Source organism: Bombus vosnesenskii, unplaced genomic scaffold (assembly GCF_011952255.1).
Source record: "Bombus vosnesenskii isolate JDL3184/JDL3185 unplaced genomic scaffold, Bvos_JDL3184-5_v1.1 scf7180000013304, whole genome shotgun sequence".
In the NCBI taxonomy this organism is placed as follows: domain Eukaryota; kingdom Metazoa; phylum Arthropoda; class Insecta; order Hymenoptera; family Apidae; genus Bombus; species Bombus vosnesenskii.
Genome location: NW_022882953.1, coordinates 2,436,838 through 2,458,572, shown reverse-complemented (window position 1 = coordinate 2,458,572; position 21,735 = coordinate 2,436,838). Strand labels below are relative to the sequence as shown.

Sequence of the window (21,735 nt, the reverse complement as noted above, 5' to 3'; positions counted from 1 at the left end):
GAATTTCATCATTTCAAAAGATAACACCGCGAGTTGCACGTACATTTGTGGTTATTAAGTTATACATCGTCATAAGTACAACTTCAAATTACGACAAAGATGAAAATTCCTACACTTTCATTGACACTCCGCTTTGCAGTTGTGCATTGAAAAAAGAATATCTGAAATATGTATCTAGGCGTCAACAAGAAGTTATTAAACAAATATAATGTTTATAAAATAGCGTAGAAAGTAAACAAATAAAAGATTAAATAACCAGTAGCAATTTTCTCAAATATGAAATAACAAGAGTTACGAGTTAACGATAAAAGAAAAAGACACGAAAGGAAATCCCTAAAAATTATTTCGATTAGACGTCGTCAAGTTTTGAAGAATTTACGTATACCTTCGAAGTTAAGTACGAAGTATGCAACTTTGCATTATTTAAATCTGGTCGTATTAAAACAAATAATAAGTTTGCAGGGCCACGTATTATTAGTAGCAGTCATAAGAAATTATGGAGTTGGATCAATACTGACGCTCTTTCTTTGGGTGGTCAAACGTTTGAAATCGCGTGCGAATTGACGTATTTCACAGAAATAACGAAAAATCAATAGGTTTTTAATAGGGTCGTGGCTAAAACATAATCATAGAGTGTGCCAATTTGTCAACGATTTCCACGAACACCGATATAATTTAATGGAATAAATGGGAAGGACGATGAAATCGACACGATAACGAGGTTAACGATATACAGATGAGCGAACAAAGGAATTAGCAATTTCAGATTAATCGTTCGATGCAGACAGACTTAATTTGTAATACTAAAAAGTACTCGAGTATAACAATACGTACACCTTTTATACCATGCATTAGCATACAGTCGTAAAAGTTCGATGTAGAATTATTTTAAACACATAGAAATCAGTGATGATTTGCACGAGGCTAAAAAAATTGAGATTATTCTTAGACAAATTTATAATGCTTATCAGTTACCGTTATCATTACGCTACTGTTCATATTTATTCGAACGACGTAAAATATCGATGGGCTAATTACTGCGATAATTGAAATTTAAGATATCATAGTCAATGCACGATGAAAATTGTGTTAATTAATTGAACGACAAGTCCATCCAGTAATAACAACTACTTAATTCCTAGTTTATGTTTTGTAATCAAACTGGCCTATGATTTATAATTAGGAGTAGCTATAGAAAATCAAGAAGAACTTTAAAGAAAATATATCCTTAAAAAAGGATTGAATTTCGTAGATATTGAACATAGAGAAGACTAACATTTTTCTTTGTATCGTAATGCATCTTTCAACGATATATACATACATGTGAAAGCTCGCGTATGTATGTGCATGATACTTTAATCAGGGAATCAAACGCAACGTTAATCTCCGACGAATGTAATCTGTGACAATGAAAAATTTCAAGTGAAATTTATATTAAATGATTTATGTATAAACAACGACGACACTAACAGTAATCAAAGAAACGATTATATTGACCAGTGAAGATCAAGAACGTAATGTCACAATAAAGATAAATTAAATCATACGATAGATTACACCGAGAGTAGAACAAATAAAAAAGTCGCATATGCAGACGATACATACGTGAAAAATGCACTGTCCATACGAGATACAGAGGTCGTCAAGGGGTTAATTTAGATACACAACAGTATCATATACGATGTTGTTTCAGCTCGCGCTTGCTCAAAGAAATCAATTTAGTTCTGTTTCAGTGCTCTCTTGTTTTAAATCGGCACAGCGCAGCGTCCCTGTTCCAATCGTTAAAATGCGAAGAGAAGAAAAGAAAAAGAAGCATTCGACATCAACTTTATAATAATTTTTTAATAATAATAATTTTATTCAAATAATTATCGTATAATAAAGGCAAATGATAAGGAGCAGCTGGAACAAATAGAGTTCTTCGTGTCACGTGTATTTTAAACGCACGGGTATTAATGTGTCAGCATTTTAGTTCGTGCAATTTTTAGTACGCGAGTACTCGTGTAGTGAAGTATATTTAGCAAAGCGAAATACGTGTACACGATAGTCTATATTATTGTAGCGATCTGTTTATACATTCTAATTCATTCTACAAAAACATGGTGTACAAGAGAAATATAACTTTTTGTGAGATCGAGTTCAAGACCGTATGTAACAATTATAAATTATAATAAAGTTTGCTTTTTTTTTCATAATTAATTGCATTTTCTCCTTTTCTGTTCCGTACATAAGTACATGCATATATATGACCATATCATTGGAATTCATACAACGAATACTTTATGTGTAAAAGCATTTATGAACATAGGTTTTTAATGTTCCAGCACACGTATCAGATACTCCGTTCAATCGTTTTCGATTCGTAACTACGAAGATCGCAGGAAAAGAATAACCCATTAAATAACTAATTTAAAAAAATTTTATTAATCATAAATTAACTTTGCTGTTGGCAAAAATTAATCGTATCTACCAATTACTATATGTATACACGTTCCTCGGTTGACGCACATAATCCATCACTGCTCGTACATTATCAATCCTAGCCAGGCTAACACGAGCCATAAAACGAAACACAAGAACTTCAAATTTCCCGTCATCGTAGACGAATAACCACGGTGTTTATCGAACACGAGTCGCTAAAACAAATAAAAGGGGGGGGGAAGAAAGAATTGTATTATTTCTGTAAGGCACATCGCCACTGCAAATGTTTGATGACGATAAGGAGCAAAGGTATCTCACGTCGCTGCAAATATCATAACGCGAAACACTGTGGGTTGTAAAACAGTCGAGATAACGTTTAACGCTCGGTAAACGCTCAGTCATCGTTTATCGTTTCAAAAAGGTGACCAATAATTTGTATCTTCTTCATGTCAGCCACCACGTTCTCCGCAAGTTCAAACAATTTACCTTTCACCCTTCGCAATTAATATGTATCGTCGTGCCAGCAGCAGTTTTTCACTGATCACTACGTGTTATGTATATCGTTTCGAGTTTTCCTGTAGCGTTTTGTATTCTTATTCTCGCGATTGCGTTATCTTGCTAACTTAAATCTTATAGATATCGTGCGAGATTTTGTATCTTATTTTTCGTCGAGAGGTTTCGAACGTGACGTTCTACGCAAACATCTTTTAGATAGCCTCGCACATGTTGATACGTTTAGAATTGATACGTGAGAAACTGCTATATTTTGAAGGTACTAATATTGTTTGTGATGAATTTTTTTATCATTTATAAGATGCTTTATAGGATGTGTATATAGCATATAGGGTTCATATTTTCGTGAACTAAGAATATGAAATTCGAGCAGAGATTTGTTTCATTCATTAAATAAATAGATAATGTTGCAGATTACACAGCCATCCGTTTCTTTCGTTTATTTTGGTCACAATGCCTATCTTATATTTAGTCATTACCATAATACATATCGCATATTCGCTTCCCATTAGTGATTTAAACAAAGAACAGTTATTTCATATTATCTACATTACAACATATCTTTATTATTACAAATAACGACTATGTATCTATTTGTACTGTTTAGATCTAAACTTGTTAATTTGGTCTATGAAATTAATAATTTTTCACTCACTACATATCAAAGTGGGTACGATGATACTTTGTCATCAATTTCTCTATTTTGTTTGACGATATGTAATAATTATGAATTACGTTTTTCCAAATAAAATTTTTCATTGCTATAGAAATTCTCACTGTAGTATAGGTCAAAGTTGTTGTATCTCTTAAACGCATGACGATAATTTTTGTGCGATATTTTAGTGCCACGCCCTCTCCATAAGACTGAAAATTCTCGCCATTAAATGAATTTTTAAAAAGTGATTTCCAAAACTATCTCCCTAAAATTTGTGATCTGATAAAATTTCAAACAAAATTTAAGACCACTAGCTCCTATTGTACTGATACAGTAAGATAAAAGTAGTAAATTTCGAAAAATCTATCCCTCAATAAAATATAAAATTGTAAAATATTGTAATTACCATACAGCGAAAGTATTTAGCAAAATTCGAAAATCAAGCTCGATTATTACTTTAAAAAATGACCTATTATTTGATAAGAAAAAAGAAATAAATAAATAAGAATATCATAATTATATACTTTCATTTGTTTAAAAAAAATTGTATGAAAGACGCGATCGTACACAGGAACGAATCCACCACCTGTTTGCTGACGCGTGCATACAGCTGAATCGACACTCCACGTTTTACCTCTAATTTTAGAGACTTGCACATGGTCACATAAAAAAGATTCACTGAAATCTTTATATTTTAACACTATCGAAATAAATGTACAAAAGTTAAGGATATATCTATAGAAAAAAATAGATTTCTCGTTAACACCTTATTGGTAGTATTTTTAAGAAATGAGTTCGAAAGTTCATACTTTTCAAACAGCAAGAACCAACGCATTTTCAATATTTACATACCACGGTATAATTATTTCAGAATAATTACGTTATAGTTACAGGACTACGAGGATCGCTAATTGGAGTTCGCCGTAGATAACATAAGTTTTAGTTAGAATAATGACAGGTATGGTCGTTAATCATTTAACTGTTTCTGTGCAGTTGTAAGTCGTGCACCGGATATTATAAACATTATTATAATTTTGTGCTCACAAACTTAGATATAAGCTTTTCGTTGAAACAAATCATAACTCTATCAAACCAGAAGACCAACATTCCTCTATTCTTTCGTCGGAATCGAGAGCTAAGAAACATGTATAATTTCATGATTCTGTTTCTTGAATACGATTTCGTTTAACTCAGAGTCCACAAAAAAATTGAAACTTGCACAAGAAGTGGCAACTAGAAGAATTTGCGTTGACCAGATCATAAAACCAATAAAACAACAATGTGTATCTGACGAATCAGACGCGTGTTCTAGTAATTCAGCACGTACAATTGATCGTAACATCTTCAAGCGCTGGTATAAATGACTAATATGCCTAGAACGACCATGATCCCGAGTTGATATTGCCCGATTTTGCAACTGTCGGGCCAGAAATAATTTCTGGTTGGGAGACGAATGGTCTGAAATTGATCTCGACGCCGGTCGCGATTTCTCGCCTTTGTACTCCAATCTTTTTCACGCACTGTTCCCGAAAAAACGAGGGGCAGCAGAGTTGAACAAGAGGAAACCACCAACGAGTAGAGTATATTTTGCTACGCCATACAAGACGTTTCCAGAGGGTTGGAAACAGAAGGGGAAGTAGAGATAATGGAAGAAGCAACTTAACGAGTGTACAGAAACAACGAAGAATGGCCAACGAAGAAAACATTTCAGAAGATGTCTCGATGGTTAGGTGACTCACTTCCTTCTACATGATGGATGAATAACCATTCTAAACTTCTCTAATGGAAATGATATTTTAATATTGCGACTTAATACGATCAACGCGCTTCGTTTAAAACGAGAAAAAAAAAATAACAGTGCGTTGGATGGAGAGCCTGATGTAAGTCTATTTATAGTTTCCGTGATTAATCACGTAATTGGAAAATGTCTGGTAATTTGATCTTTCTTTCGTTTCTTATAAGTAGACTACAGATATTTACGCAAATTCGCGTATTCTGACGAATGTATTGTAATTGACCCATCTGTTCTCATTGGCTATATATGTGAATATACGTGTATGATTAACATGAAGCAAAATGAAATTTATATTTCGATATATATTTAAATTTGACTTTATTACTTTTGTAGCAAACCCACTTCACACCTTTCACGAATAAAGATGTTTCCATTCACGATATTTCAGAATTTGAAAAGAAGACATTCGAGAAGATACAAAGACGAAGAACAGGCGATGAAATGAGAATAATAGGATTAAAAAAAAAATAGAACCTAGAAAATTGTTTTATTTATAAAATATTGTGAAGAACGCTTTACTTGAGATATTTTATATATCTTTGCATGTTATATGTATTCCATGCACATTTGTATCTTTAATATACGATTACGATATACGAATTGTAAGCGAAGAAATAGTTATTAAAATCAAGACCGAAATGGTATAAAACGAAAATACGCTTGCCTTAGCAGCAAATGTTTTACCAGTTTCATCGCGAAACAAAAGTATTCCCTCCGTATGACGGAAGCTCATTTGGAAAACACAGCCAGTACGCATGATGCATACATTCATGATATCACGATTGGCCGATTGCCAACCGTATCTATACACTGTCTACTTTTACTCGAATTTATCGTATTTTTCAACAGTGATCCACGATCGTTCTGGCTACATCGTTTTTTTCTTCTCAATCTTTTCACGTTCTTCTTTTATTCGATTATTCGAAAAATTTGTAGTTCCATTGTTTACTCGAGACGAGGTCGACAGAGGATTATTTATAAAAATCCGAAAAAATTATTATACTACTCGCCGATAAATGATGAAGAGCCACCATAAAAAAAAACGTTACATTATACAATACATCACACCATATACAGATCCTCGAAATTATACTAATCTATTTTCGAACGTCCCGTACAATTTTGTAGAACGCTGATATCATTGTATTGTTATTTTTAAATTTTTCTCAAATTTCGTTACAAACATCGGTAACCACGTGTTGCCTTAAAAAATCACGCGTAAGGTAAATACTTAAAGAATTGTAAATTGAAATGTTCCATAAATGCTCGTACACATTTTGTTTATACAGTTAACGCATTTTGTTCTTGTATACACAGTTTAATCTGTTTTATTAGAACTTGATCGTATTTATTCTAATTGGTGATATCCGTGGATCGCTACTTATTTCGGTGAATTATTATTCACGATTACGGTACAAGAGCAATGAAAATAAATGTCCAGCATTTAATCGGCCATGTCGCTTAACACGAGATCGGCCGAGGAGTGCGATGTGTTAACGTTTCTCTCATCGATCGCGTGTTACAATGAACTCTTTTTTAGTGCCTCTCCACCCCGTCGGAGATATTGATCCTGACAAATTGTTGAGATTATCGTACGCGATGATTCGCGAATGTCACCGGGAATTTATTCAGTGGCGAGACAAATTAAAGGGGACGCTGGGACATTAAAATAGATTACACGATCGAAAAAAAAAAAAAAAAATTAAACACATAATTTAATTAATTGGATATTTAGTCCTTTGTGATTCCACGTTGTCGATATTGTGCGAATCATATTTTTTCATGATAAGATTTAATTCGATAGAAATAGGAACCTCTCGCAATTCAAATCAATCAACTCCACTTTTTATTAATTTCTTCATTACATGTGTACAATGAACATTTAGGTCTCAAGAAACAAACGACGCTCTCGTATATCCATTCGTCGTAAGATGACACAAATAATGGTAAATTTTAAGGTAAACTGAAGAGACAGTGTTTGTAGCGTTATTTTTTATGTTATGTTTCAATTTATGGAATTGATCAATGTGGCTTCTGAACCAGTCATATGTAAGCGCAGCTCGGACTTCAAATAATTAAGATCGAAGCACGAACGTAGCACGTGAATTAAAATTATAGATAACAGCTAACCAATAATTATCAGCATATAACATGAAATAAAGAATACCTTGAAGAGCACCAGAATTCATGTCTTCGCATAGTAGAAATCACACGTTCTGACGTTTTCACCTTTTGTCACCATAAAACCAAAAACGTATATAAATTTTCAATTCCAAACTTATACCTCGACAACCACGAAGATCGTGTCCAACCAGCACGGAAACATTGTTCGTCGAGGGAACACTTTAAAAATGTTGCCGAACTGTTCACCGTTCAGATTAAAAAAACCATATTTTCTCATCGGCGAAAAATATCTATAAGGCTTCGATCCGAAGCATAGTTCGTCCAACGTGTCTTATAATCGTAACAACGAATTGATCCCAGTGGGTCAAGGTTGCGAGAAATCCTTCGTAGCGATCGACCACCTTCCCCTAGGTAGATTCAAGGAGTTGAGCGGCAACGAAATCACGACTTTCGAAACTACGTTGCTCGAAAACTGAACCAATTCCATCAACGATCTTTTCAATCTTCTTCAACCGTGGGGAATCTCGATTTTTATCGACGCAGTTCCTTCGAACGAAAACGATCGAAGAAGCCGAGAAATACACAAGTTCGACGACCGTTTAAAAAAATAACTTTCGAGGCACACAGTCGACCTTGCGTTCAATTTTAACCGGTCGTCCACGATCACTGGGTTTATCTATTTCTTCCAATCTTTGCAGATAGAAACGAGTTATTCTCCAGCGATTTCACACTCGTTGCTGTCACTGATAATTATCAAACTTGGCCACGAGGTTCGTCGGCGTTCCCGCGAATTCGCAAAAGTTTCAGCTTTGGAAACTGAAGTGATCGGAGAGTTAAAATAACAGGCACTCTGTGTCACTGTACGAATCTTCCACTTTGTGACGGTTATGCTGTTTCTGTTTTTTATTTAACAAGTAAATGCTTTTGTATTTGATCAGCCGCGTGTAATTTGACGGAATGTAACAAAGAGAGGCACTTGGTAAAATCGAGCACGTTTAACTGGCAACTTTCATTCGTCGATGAAAAAATGAAAGAAAACGAAGGAAATGATCGTAGGAGAACAACTCGAGGATGTAAACTCACGTTTCGCGATACCGATCCTCCGGTGTCTCGTGGATCACGAAGAATGAGAAACGTTCTAGCGTGTACACCGATCAGAAAGGCCGTCCGGTCGGAAGCTTACGCCATTCTCGACTGACGAGCAAAACGGCGAAGCGGCATTTCCCCATCGGTGCGCGCCTCGATCGAGGAAAAAGCTTCTGTAGGTGGGGATACCACGACGCCGTTCTACCCACAGGAAAACACGAAAGTTCAAACGACACGCAACGTTTTTAATCAGAGCTTTTATTTTTCTTTCTCTTTCTCGTTTATCAAGAAAATATTATTTGTTACATCGAAAACATCGCGCGATTATATAAATATGTCGTATATGATTCTCATCCTGTTTCATATTCTTTTCCTTCCTTTCTCTCTCTTTTTTTTTTTTTTTTTTTTTTTTGAGGAAGAAATAGAAAAATTTGCTAAGACAAGTGCAAACTTTTAGTAATAATTCAAGATATCTTTCTTTTAATTTGTTCTTTAAAAATAGATGAATTTTATATGTCGAGTTACTAAATGGAAATTTAATTATTCTCATCTTTTGCTCGTTTAGTCGAGTATTGTTTCTCTTCTCGATGTGGACAGCGTTTCGTTTCACGTTGAAGGACTCGCAGATGTTCCCGATGTTCCACCGATATGATGTGATTTACCGTATTAACGTAACATATGACCGTAGTGTCGTATATTTGAATATATTTTTTATTTCCAGTAAAAACAGATTTTTAATCGAATATGAATCTTCTTTCTTATTTTTTACTTATATAGAATGTAGCTGTATAATGGTTTTATAGTGTGTTAATACCGTTTTATATTCAAATAAAACGTATACATAAACATAAACAAACTTCTTGAAAGAATATTGGTTTTAGCCTATACAAAGTTTAAAGATCGTAAAAAGCGTAAGGTTAGATTACTTTGGAAGATTTCAAAACCGAGTATATACTTTTAGAGATCTTCTAACGCAATTTCAACTAACTTCAATAACAGAAAAGATAATAATTGCATAAAAGGCCGGAATAAATTTTCTGTATTATAATTAACTTCGTAATAAAAATCACGGAACAAACGGAATGCTAATAAATGACATTAACTCGTGTCATCGATTAGTTACTAATCTGAATTCAAAATAACTTCGCGTGAAAGAAAGGCATGAGAATGAGTAATCACGCGTGACCTCGATAATCCAAGAACAAAAGTATTTCGATTGCGTTCTCCATGGGACTCCGAAAGCGTAATCGCAGCTACTTTCAGTCGAGCTCAGTCACCGACCTAATGAGGATGTGCTTCCGCGAAGAACTTGTGTTATTCTCGTACATATCGCGCATTATGTTAAGTAGATTGTATTCTGCGAATGTCCTCTAACAACTCAACAACCAATGTTTACGATCAATATTCATAAAACTATGAAATTACCATTTATCAGTTTCTGTTGCATTTTCATTAAAATGGGCAGAAACTTTCTACACGAAGAAATGAATATTTCTTCTTTCGACTCGAACATACACAATAGTTGACAAAAGTATTCGAATATTAATAGAGAACTTTCACGTATACACTATGTGTGTCATCTAAAGCATTATGAAATTTCATTAGCGCTACCACCGTGTTGTATGTTGTTGCATGGATTTTTATGCATTTGTGGAAAATCTGAAGGTGGAAAATTACACAGAATATACACATACAATATGCAAAAATATCATATTATTTTGTAAATAAAACATAATCGTCACAAACACAATCGTCTACCTAGGTTGCATTTTTTAAATTACCTTTCTAAAAATTAAGTTCGTAAATATAAATTTACTACGTAGTAATGGAACATAACTGTACAATTACGCTGATAACGTTCTATAATTATGATGATAAAGTTTTCGTTACTGTGCTAATGAAATTTCAAGATGTTTCGTATCACAAACATGATATACGTGTCTACGAAAGGTTTCTATAAATGTTCGAATACTCCAGTGAGCTACTGTACATTCTTCTCAAAGATATATGTATTTGTACTACAAATAGTGGAAATTAGGACACGCATCAAGCTCGAAACACCTTCTAAATAGATAACAATGGTTCGCAATGCTCGCGAGACCATTTCTGAACAAGGCTGTTAATAGCGGCACTGACATTTTAGAAATGCCACGTTACGACATTTTCGAGTACTATTGTCCTAAATTGTTGGGATATGTCATGTGTCAATAAATATTCGCCTGTGAAAATTTCTTATCGTCGAATGTAATAACCGTGCGTCATGTGACGACGCGCAACGAGGAGAGGAAATAAGAAATGTCACATCACACTGTGACGATGGGACTAAACCGACGTTAAACGAATTCCTCGAAATTATGAATATTGCATCACTTTTCCAACTTTTTCGTCCTAAGTGATTCAACGTAAACTATTATCATATTATCAAATTAATATCACGCTATTAAAAATTTATCAACAATTTTTGATTCACGTTAAATGCAACAAATTTTTAAAATATTTCTGTCTTTATCTTATCTGTGACCAATCGATACTTCTGGCCGATCTTATGTCCGTCTTGGACCATAAATACCACAAGGTCTGCACACGCAAAATTCATTCACACATTTCTGAGAAAGAATCACTGTTTATCGAATGGTATCATATGAAAATTCACGATGCGAAAGAATCTGTTTTGTTTTCTTTTCTATTAATCGGTTGAACACGTACTTATAAAGTTTGTGGAGCAATTATCGCATAGATTGATCTACGATAGATCATTCACGTGTTCAATGTCCACAGTTTTTCTATTTTTTTTTTTTTTTTTTTAATTTTACATCGAACGCCAAAGAGTAAAAGATATTCAACTGTACAACGAGCAGACGGAGATGAAATATTTTACAAAATTTTATGAATTGCTAATTGGATTCATTATTCTAAATTACATAAAAATTACTATAAAAATTGCTTTACACCTAAGGTTTGAATAAATGTTACATCGCAGGAGGTATCAATTTTTTCCTACAAGTATATTTTATTGCTTGAAATACATCACACATATTTTTACGAAACGATACGAAACATATTCTCCACGCGATATTAACAAAAATCAGCAAGTTTCAAGCGCGCTAAATATTGTAAATTATAAATAATTCATTTTAAAGGTATAACGAATTTTCAGGTTCAACTAATTTTTCTTAATTGTTCTAATTCTTACAATACTAAGAGTTGCGCGTATTGATATCAGTAATTAACAACGATATTGCGCGATTTAAGCACGAATGAGCTGAGTAGGGCTAACGTTGGTTATCTGTCCAACACGTGTGTTTTCACAGAAGATTTTCTTGTCGTAAATCACGGGAAGAAAAGAGCAACAAGAAACGTAAATGACTATCAGCCAAGAATGACTAGACGAATTTTTATATAAATAAGTATATATATATAATATATATATATACAATCGCGTCAATGTGAATTTACATAGAGATTTGATGCCAAACAATTGTTTCTCGTTTAAGGCAAAATTTATGAAAAGAAATATCTTCGTCGCTATGTAATTTTATCTTTCTTATCTATACGTTCTTAAGTATCGAATCATGTTAAATAACACAGTAATTAACATCACGATAATTAATATCTCGCTGATTAGATTTTAAAATAAAATATGTGTTTTACGAAGAAGCGCTATTTGCTAATGAATTTGTTTTAGGTAAATACTAGACCATGAGTTGAATTTTAAATTACCAACCGTATTAACAGCAGTGCGGGTTAATTTAGTCTTATCCCAATTATGAAATCTTTCATCGATATTAATTAAACAAATTGCATCTACTGAAAAAAACCTACTATCAAATTCATCGGAGTATCTTAAATCAACTTTTCATTCTCCGAACTATCATCAACCTATTCAAGCGTAGTCCTGAACATTCTGGGCTTTTTTCAATTATATGTACATTGAAAAGCCAGAACTAGTGTCGTAGTAGTCGATATTAAGAGTAATATTTACGAATAACTGAAGGGCCAGGAAGATCGCGTGACGAACTAATGAAAAGTTCGACGAAACGTGCCATCGTCGGCGTGGCCCTCACTTCTGACTTTACGCTTGAGCTTACGTCAGGCGTGGACACGCCAAACCCAATAATACATCATCGCCCGACGACACGATACTATTCTGTTCGTCTGTCAACGTAAAATTATTTCATTCAATCAGACGACGAAAATATGGATGACACTTTATTGGGCTTCTTTCTCAAGCGACACGGTTCGTCAGCTATTATTAAAACAATTTTCTGACACGATGAAATATCGCGGAAATTTCGTGTATCTTCTTTGAAACGCGATACGCTCGCGGAGAACATAATTGTCAAACGCTGTTTGGTAATTTAGCCAATTTTACGGACTTGATTGTATAGAGAGTGTTGGAAAACTGAGCAACATTTGAGGCTCTCAGTAGCGAAACTGATCAACTACATTTCTTTTATCGTTCGCTTACTTTGATTACATAGGTACGCGATCGACACTCAGTTCTCAAGAAATTAGTAATTAAGAACAAGTTCATTTTGTTGTAAGAAGATTATATAAATAGTGAGAAATACGGTGAATTTAAAAAACAATGTCTGTAACACCACCGCTTTTCTCTCTGCTTTTTAAGTATAAAGATCAATGAGCTGATCGTATTTTGATCGTAGGACACGTTAGAAAGCAATAATACGTTTCAGATCGTTGATGTATTAAGACAGGAAAACAATTATTACTGCATTTACTTAAGCTAACTTGATAAATACTAAACGAGACAGATAATAATAAAAAATAGTTCCACGTTCTTAAGCAAAATAGTGTACACATGTTACATATAATATACAGGGTAGTTGGTAACTGGTGGTACAAGCGGAAAAGGGGTGATTCTACGCGAAAAAAGAAGTCGAAAATATAGAATAAAAATTTTTCGCTTGAGGCTTTGTTTTCGAGAAAATCGACTTTGAATTTTCGCTCGGTACGCGTGCACTTTATCACGTCTCGTTATAACGGATTTCACCGTAGATAAAATTTAAAAAAATTTTTATTCTATATTTTCGACTTCTTTTTTCGCGTAGAATCACCCCCTTTCCGCATGTACCACCAGTTACCAACCAGCCTGTATAAATCATATTTTTCTATTTTGTGGAATTATCCGACAAGAGGTTAAAAAAGGATTGCAACAAAATTTGAAATAACCAAAGAATATTTAAATCTAAAAATCACCAGTTAGACAGTGTTCGATTATATAGCGTGCGTCCGTATCACATTGAAAGAAGATCGTTGTAGACTGATGATAAAAAACAAGATTATTTGCCGAAGATTTATAGGTAAATATTTCTTATCAAAATATGTGAAGAATACTTAACCCTTTTGCTACTATATTTCATTTATATGATAAAGCTTGCGAAAGGGTTCGACTGCTTGGCACGCTGTTTTTATACGTAATGATAATAATATTCTTTATTTTCAGCCTGACGGCTAAGAAATGGCCCAGATTCGCAAAATCCTTGGCTTGCAATTCTATCTTAACCTTCCGCTCTTTCAATTTCTATCTTCCTTCTATTCTTTCATTTAAATTTCTCATTACTCTTTTTATACGTAATATTTTCAGAAGCGTAAGCGTATGATGAAATATATTTCATTTTGCAATCGATAATTATTCGCACAATTCGTCGAGAAACATATAGACGAGCCGAGGCTGAAAATTAATTAACTCTATCGCTTCCGTGAAATCGTATTCCCCGAGAATCGTGAATGCCCCGTTGTTTCTTTCAATTGTGCGTAAGCGTTTTCGCTTTCAATTTAATTACTCATTGGAGCAGATATATTCAGCTAATGTTCTATCGTGATATGTATATGAATGCGATTATCTGGTAGCGGTTAGAAATAAGGTCGAGAAATATTTCGAGATTAAAAGGAATTTTTTGCAGAATTTGTACATTTTGTCAAGTTTTCTTAAAACCACACTGAAAATTTGTCTCGCCGTCGAGTGGAGAATTTTCCTTCAAATCGAATCGATATAAGAAAAGATACTTTGTCATATAAAAATATCGGTATTCTAAACAGTAAAGGTTTTTAATATTCAAAATATCCTGGAGATTTGATAAATTTTAACATGGATGTTAAATATCCAAAATACTTTGTAACACATACATGTACATATGTGCATATATTAGAATTCTTGAATATTGAGAAATTGATTAGCATAATGAGATATTGTAAATGCTACATATTATCAGATACTTGATACAGAATTGATTTTAAATTTAACTATACATTTCTGAACTTGGATTAACAACCGCGGATTATTATAAAGTGTTTAGAAATATCCAGAGTGCAAAAATATCGACTTATTATTAATCTGTAAAAGTCTTGCTTTCCCGAGTACGTCAAATAAATGCAATTCTCAAAAAATCGTTACGACTATACATATTAGATACAAGAAACCTTTTTAATCCGTATTTCGTTATTAAGCTTAAATATGCCGAATTTGGTCAAAGGAATCACACATTTCCATCGAACCGTGTTCTTCGTGCACGAAACAAATTAACTTACATGAAAAACACAAAATCTATAGTGATTCATGTTGTTTCTTTTTTTTCACGAACCAAGATTTCAAACGCTTTCCTTAATTAAATCATGTCATTTTTGGTAAAAAAAAAAAAATATTTAAAATTAAGTAGATTTGAAACAACGAACACATGATACACCTAAACCTGTTCAGATCCAACCTAATATTTTACAAAGCGTTGTCTCTTCGCGTAGCAACGACGGAGCTGTTCGCTTAAGCTTGGAATTGTTACTTTGCGATCAAAATCCTTGGGAGATATGATAATGCTACCGTAATACGTATGTATGTCTTGGAACGTGGAATAAAGTAAGACAGCAAGGTTAGGTAAAATACGAGGAAATATGCGATGTTACTTAAAAAAACAAAGCGTAATATTAAGATAGGATGATTTGAGTCGGTTAAACTGGAACGTCTCAAAATTCAATCTTGAATTTTGCACATTAATGATCAAGCTTGTTGCATATTACGAGACAACGTTAGTCTTGAATATAATAATCACATCCGACTAATTTTCGTTCAAGTTCATCTTGCAAATTTCAATTATCCTTCGACGAATTTCCAATTATAGAAAACAGAAGTAATTACTAGTTGCAAAAGCGCCAATTATAGTTCGCATACTTGGTAATATCCTGTAGTACAAACGTAGCGCCAAGTACAACGGTAATTACGAATAACTATAATCTGAGGAACGATCGTTTTCGCAAATCATTGTACATGATGTCTGTTGAAAACATTTGCATAATCCCAGAACACTCCGCACTGGGATAATGAATCGGCTCACAAGATCCTCTCCTAGACATCATTCTTTAAATCAGTCTACCTACGCTACTGCGTATCGTCTTTCACACTCATTATATGGTTAAGATGGTTATTCGTGTTATATTCTAATATTTTACCAAGTATATGTCCGCAATAAATGTCGTGTAACTTCCGATCAATTCGAAATTTTATCAACGTGTAATCGTGGCGGTCGTGTCACATCGTAATACCAATAATATTTCAAAATATTTTACATAACGCGCATAACACACGCGTCAAAAGTTTCTATGCCAATTGTCCTATTCCTTTCGTCAGTCATCGTACTCGCAATAATTTTGAAGTATCCAAATACTTGTGCACGATACACAGAACCTTTGCAATTGGATCATCCTGCGAAAAACGGTGCAAACGTGTTCCAAAGATATCAACGGCTGACGGGATTCTGGCGTCTCTGTTTATGTCACTTTTACACGATAACACGTTCCGTATCGTAAAGCGGTTAATAAAATCGTTAGCAGGCCTAGATACGTACCCATTGGGCAAGCGTGCATAATTGACGGCCTGTCTCTACCCCTTTTAGACGTTCGTAATATACAGCGTGGCCTTGCGAAATGACACTGTCTCTCTGTGACACCAGGCACGTGAGAGAGAACGTAATCATCGATGAGCCAATGGAAGCGGACGCTCCTCTAACGACGCGATTCACCGGTAAATTGTCCCTTAATTTTCTTGCTAATTGTTGGAGGATTGTCGATGAAACGGCACGGTATCGAGTGGGATCAGCCGATCGACGATACGCCAAACGGTCTGACTAATCTCGTCGAAATCTCATCGAAAACAACGTCCTACTAAACGAACGACGTTACGTCGAACGATGATTGCTCGTTTTAAAGCCGTCGATCAAGAAACGAACGAATCTGGCCGATATTCACGGCTATTCGCCTGTAAACAGCGATTACTTTCGTTCCTGTATGCTCGAACGTATTCGACGGCGATGGAAATTGGTACGAGATAGCTAAAACGTAGCTATTGCACGGTTTATGGGGTAATACCGGCTACCTTATTGAAACGGACATTGTGTTCCTGAGTGGGATAGTTTGCGGTGTTAGAGACGACTAGGTTCCGGTTCCAGCTGGATGCTTGTTTTCGATGAGCTGCTGCGTTTCAATTCGCGTTTGTTGCTTTATTGATAGCAACCTTGGTACTGCAGAGATATAGGAGAGACCTGGTTACGATCGGATTTTGGAGAAAGCGGAAAATACTGTGAGAAATTTCGTTCGTTTACACTTTACAGTGTACGATTGGTATTTGCATAATATCTTATTATCTTGTAATAAATAATATAATTTTGCGAGTCGATTAGTTTGATTCAAGATTTAATTCATCGTCGAATAATGTTTTCACACGATTGTGAAACTTTTCGGCATATCGAGAGAAATATACTTCTGTGCAGTAGATTTTCCACGAACTAGCGTAACAGATTTATTTTAGTAATAACGAATAGTAGAAGTAGGAAATGATTTTAACGATTACTGCATTATTCTCCAGAGGTCAATTTTTAGATTACGTGCAAGAGATGCTCGTTAAGAAGTATGTTTGTAAACTACTGATCATCCTGTCTCGTAAACAGTATGTGAATATAAAGGAGAAAAAAATTATCATCAAATTAGACTATATCTTCGTCTGTAAGTCTTTATCTGACTGTTTCTACAACTGTTTTCACATAAGTACAGACACGTAAGTGATAAACTCCTTGAGATGACTTAACTCTATTTTAATTCTAATTTCTAGACCTAATTGGATAAATTAGAATTCCTTCTAATAATATTCTTCGTGTATTTATCGCCGGCTAATACGTAGCTATATTTCTAATTTAATAACGAATTCAATTTCTACAAATTTAACAAAATAATTAATTTTATTTATAGAAAATTCCTCCCTTATCGTATTTTCTCCAGTTAATCCTAAAATTTAGATTTACTTATCTAATACCCTTTCTTGAACAATCGACAAGAATCTAAATAATATATGTAACATTTTTAAATAAATTATCTAGATTTCTCAATTTAATAAACGAGCGTGCTGTCAACGTCGAGTAAGAGAATCGTTTCTGTGAAAAGTCGAGTCTAGTTCGATACAAGACTATGAGAAGGGTTGAGTCGTTGAGTGACAATATCAAAGACGTAACTGGGTATCGTTGTAACAGGAGCAGCCCCCTATGGTGACCAAAAGGGTAGGGCCGGAGATAGAAAAGGGTGCGGCAGGCAATCATAGATACTGTTCCATTTAACTTAGCCCCTGTTTATTCGATCTAAGCGTGACCTCATCCCGTGTTTCTCTATTAGACCTACAGTCGTAAAAGATTATCGTCGTGACGATAAGAAAGGCAGAAAAATGCAGCTAGTTTCCCAGAAATCTCTGCTCACTGGAATTACTAAATAGAATTAACAGATTTTTAAAGAAGATTTCCATTACGAGCATTAGTAATACCAAATTATTAAATAGCGCACACCAGTTATTATTGTACATCGACAAACTGGAAATCATAGTGGCGTAAGTCAGTCCACTGCCATTTTTCATACGATGCTGTTTTATTGTTACAACAAAATTCAGCGTATCTTTTAAAGTTAAAAAAACACGCTACAACACAGGATCATATGGTAAATTGATTTACCATCGGATTAAACAAATATTTCTTCTAAGGATTAGAAATCACAAATCAACTTGTATCCCCAAATTTTCAACTTACTCCACCACATTAATCTCAGCTCTCCAATTTAGTTAAACGATTTCCACTACGTTAATCCGAGATAATTGATTAATTACACCGAGACATTTTTTAATATACAGTAAAGCGTGCTACAACGAATAATTTTTATAAGTAAAATCAAAATGTTATAACAAACGCGAAAAAATATCGGCCATAAACTATCGCCGATTATTATGGTAAAGAGCAAACACTGATTGACGACACGAATTTGTTTGAATCTCTCTTTCTCTCGTTCGGTGGGTATCTGCCGCGTAGAAGACAACTAAGTAGCGTAAAAATTCGTGAATAACAGTACAAACTAACGCGGTCCAGGACGAACGAATGTCGAATGTCACAGTCAAAAGGCACGGCGATTTGTTTACAGGAAGATAACGATGGTTGAAGAAGGCTGACAAACATATTTGCCTCGTCAATTCATGATTTTCATTAAATAAATAAATTTCATATCGTTTTCATCACTTATTTTTTAATTTAGATTACGTTTTACGATTATTCAAACCGTTGTACCTTGCTCTTAACTATGGACCTGGAACGAGTTACTTCTAAATATGTATGTTTTAATGTAAGCTACAACGAACAGATGCTATAACGAACGTGATTCGAGAACCAATTCGTTCTAGCACATAGCTTACTGTATACCATAATATAATGTTATATGATAAAAACGTTATAGCATTATATTTACTATAACGTTAGAGAAGTGTACAATTAATCAGTTTTATGCTATAGAATTCTACAAAGAAAAGCAATATATTTGGATTAATTTCTCTTGGCAAGTTAATGTTATTTATTCTCTATACGAAACCGCATTCGCCGGATAGACGCGCGTAGATGTTTTTTCAATCAATCCGAACGCGAGAGATTAATGATACGCGTAAAGTACGAAACGAGCGCATGGTTGCCTGATTTGAATGGACGTTTACTACTGCACGAAATTAAAGAACGCGGGGCGACGTTGGGGAACAGACCGGACTACGCACGCAAAGCTTTTAAATCTCGCGCCACCGTAAATCCTCTTATTTTCCGCCGATCATTTACCTATCGCGCGATTGTCGTTCCCGGGCCCGTAAATTCTCGTATTAACGACGAATCTGCCTCGCAAATAAAGCGATCCGTATCGCGTTCGATCAGGAAAGAAATTCATGGAATCGAAATATTTCGAGGGGAAGCGATATCATATTCTAGTGTAAATATAGCGGTGTAGAACTCCCACTCAGGATTTTCCCACTGCAATCTGTTACAGGATACCGCAAGAGACTGATAAGAAAATCAACATGATGTCATAAGGTTTTATTCGATTCGCCAACGTCAGATCGTAAAATAAAAGCAGTGTCGCGCGCACGATGGCCATTGGTCAGCATGTTATACGGTCATTAAACGAAGAAAATATAATCTTCTTCTTTGTTAACTTAAACAGTGAAAACACCGAAGCTTCATTAGTTTCTTTGTGCTATCCTTGTCCTTCTTTATCATAAAATATTTAGCCGCCGTTTCATAACAGTCTACATGGCATAATTTCGATTAAAAGGTAAAAAAGTAAAGCTATCTTACATAGTAATTTACCAATTAATAACATTGGTGAATTGGCAAGTTGTAAATCTTCTCTTTTACAAGTGAAAAGCTTTATGAAGAAAGACTTACGATAAACAAATATAAGTTTTTTTAGTAATTATCAATCCAAATGTAGCTAACATTAAACAGCGAGTAAATATTGAAGGTTTATTACTTTATTGCTGACTCGCAACGATGACTTGCAGTTTGTAAAATATGTGTTACGTGGAAAGTTCCATTTACCTTATTACCAAATTTTTTTACTGTTGTGTAAAAAAATGTATTAGTACACGCTACTGATAACTTGCAAAATACGTAAAGTTTTACTAAATAATATTAAGTTCTATCGTATAACAGTGTCTGCAAAAGATCGTTATATGAAATCAGTATGAAATAGTATAATTAGTACGACTCTACTGCAATGCATAATAGTGATACAATAATTACTCGACAGTTAAATGTATGTGTCTAAATTAAGGAATGTTACGCTAAGAATGTGAAAATGGAGCGTTGCGTGATATCGGAACGATACATAATCCCTCCAACTTACCCAGAAACAATAGATACGCGTCATTTTTCAAATTACGGAGTATGTGCAACCTATGGTTGTTTATCAAACGTCCGAGAATGTTTAATTGCCGATTGTCGAATCATTTAATTATTATTACGTTACCAATTAATTACATAAGAAGAACTGAATTTACGTAATCAGATAAAATCTGTTCACGATCGAAGTCATCCAATTTTATACGTAAACAATAGAGCGTATTTTTCGTCAGGTAGAGATTCTCCGTGATATTTACGAAGAATCGTTGAAAGTACGACGCTTACCGATAAGATAAGTCGACCCCGAAAGGAGAATAGAACGATAAGAATTCCTAAAAGTATTGTATATTCAACGATTTTATAAGTGCAACAGCATATGACGATGAGAAACAAATGTACATAATACCTCTGATAGACATTTTTAACGGTTATCATCTCGTCGTGAAAATGTTGCTATTCGATAATAGTATTTTTAACCATTTGAGTAGTAAGAAGCTCTTCAGTGAAAAGTAATGAAAAGTTCTTCATATAAGAGCACCAAATAAATTTCGTTAATAAGTATATTATAATTTACTACAATAAAAAATTCATTAACGAATTTCAATGAAACTTTTAATAGATAGGAAAACGTTTACAAGATGAACACAAAGATATGAAACAAACTCTCTTATAATTAATCTATCAGGAAAAAATTTAGTTAATGCGAAACGTATAACTTTGGATCGTACACAATTCTAAGGAACTTTGAATTGCGAGAACGAATTTAAATTTAGTACACTGCTGAAGATGTTAAAGTCATTCAGAGACAATATATCACACGTGTTATCAAAATTAACGTACATGATGTTATTTACAAATTAAATATTTAGAAGTCGTTCCATACACGTCTACGTGTCATAAAATTGTAGGCAACGTTCTCTCTTAATTGATCGATATTTCCAGCCAGCTAG

At 34.2% G+C, this 21,735-nt stretch overlaps 1 protein-coding gene across 9 annotated transcripts in view; it reads right to left on the bottom strand.

The window, feature by feature from the left end:
• Window positions 1-21,735, bottom strand: part of LOC117234316 (phospholipid-transporting ATPase ID) — a 69,920-nt gene that overhangs the window by 31,054 nt on the left and 17,131 nt on the right. For 6 of the 9 annotated variants that reach the window (XM_033495410.1, XM_033495407.1, XM_033495408.1 and 3 more), the window contains exon 1: window positions 7,552-8,718. The exons of 2 other annotated variants lie outside the window; for them this stretch is intronic. The gene's annotated coding sequence lies outside the window, so the exon portion shown is untranslated. Of the gene's footprint in view, window positions 1-7,551; window positions 8,719-21,735 lie in introns of those variants that run through there. One more of the 9 variants, XM_033495412.1, reaches the window with a different exon arrangement.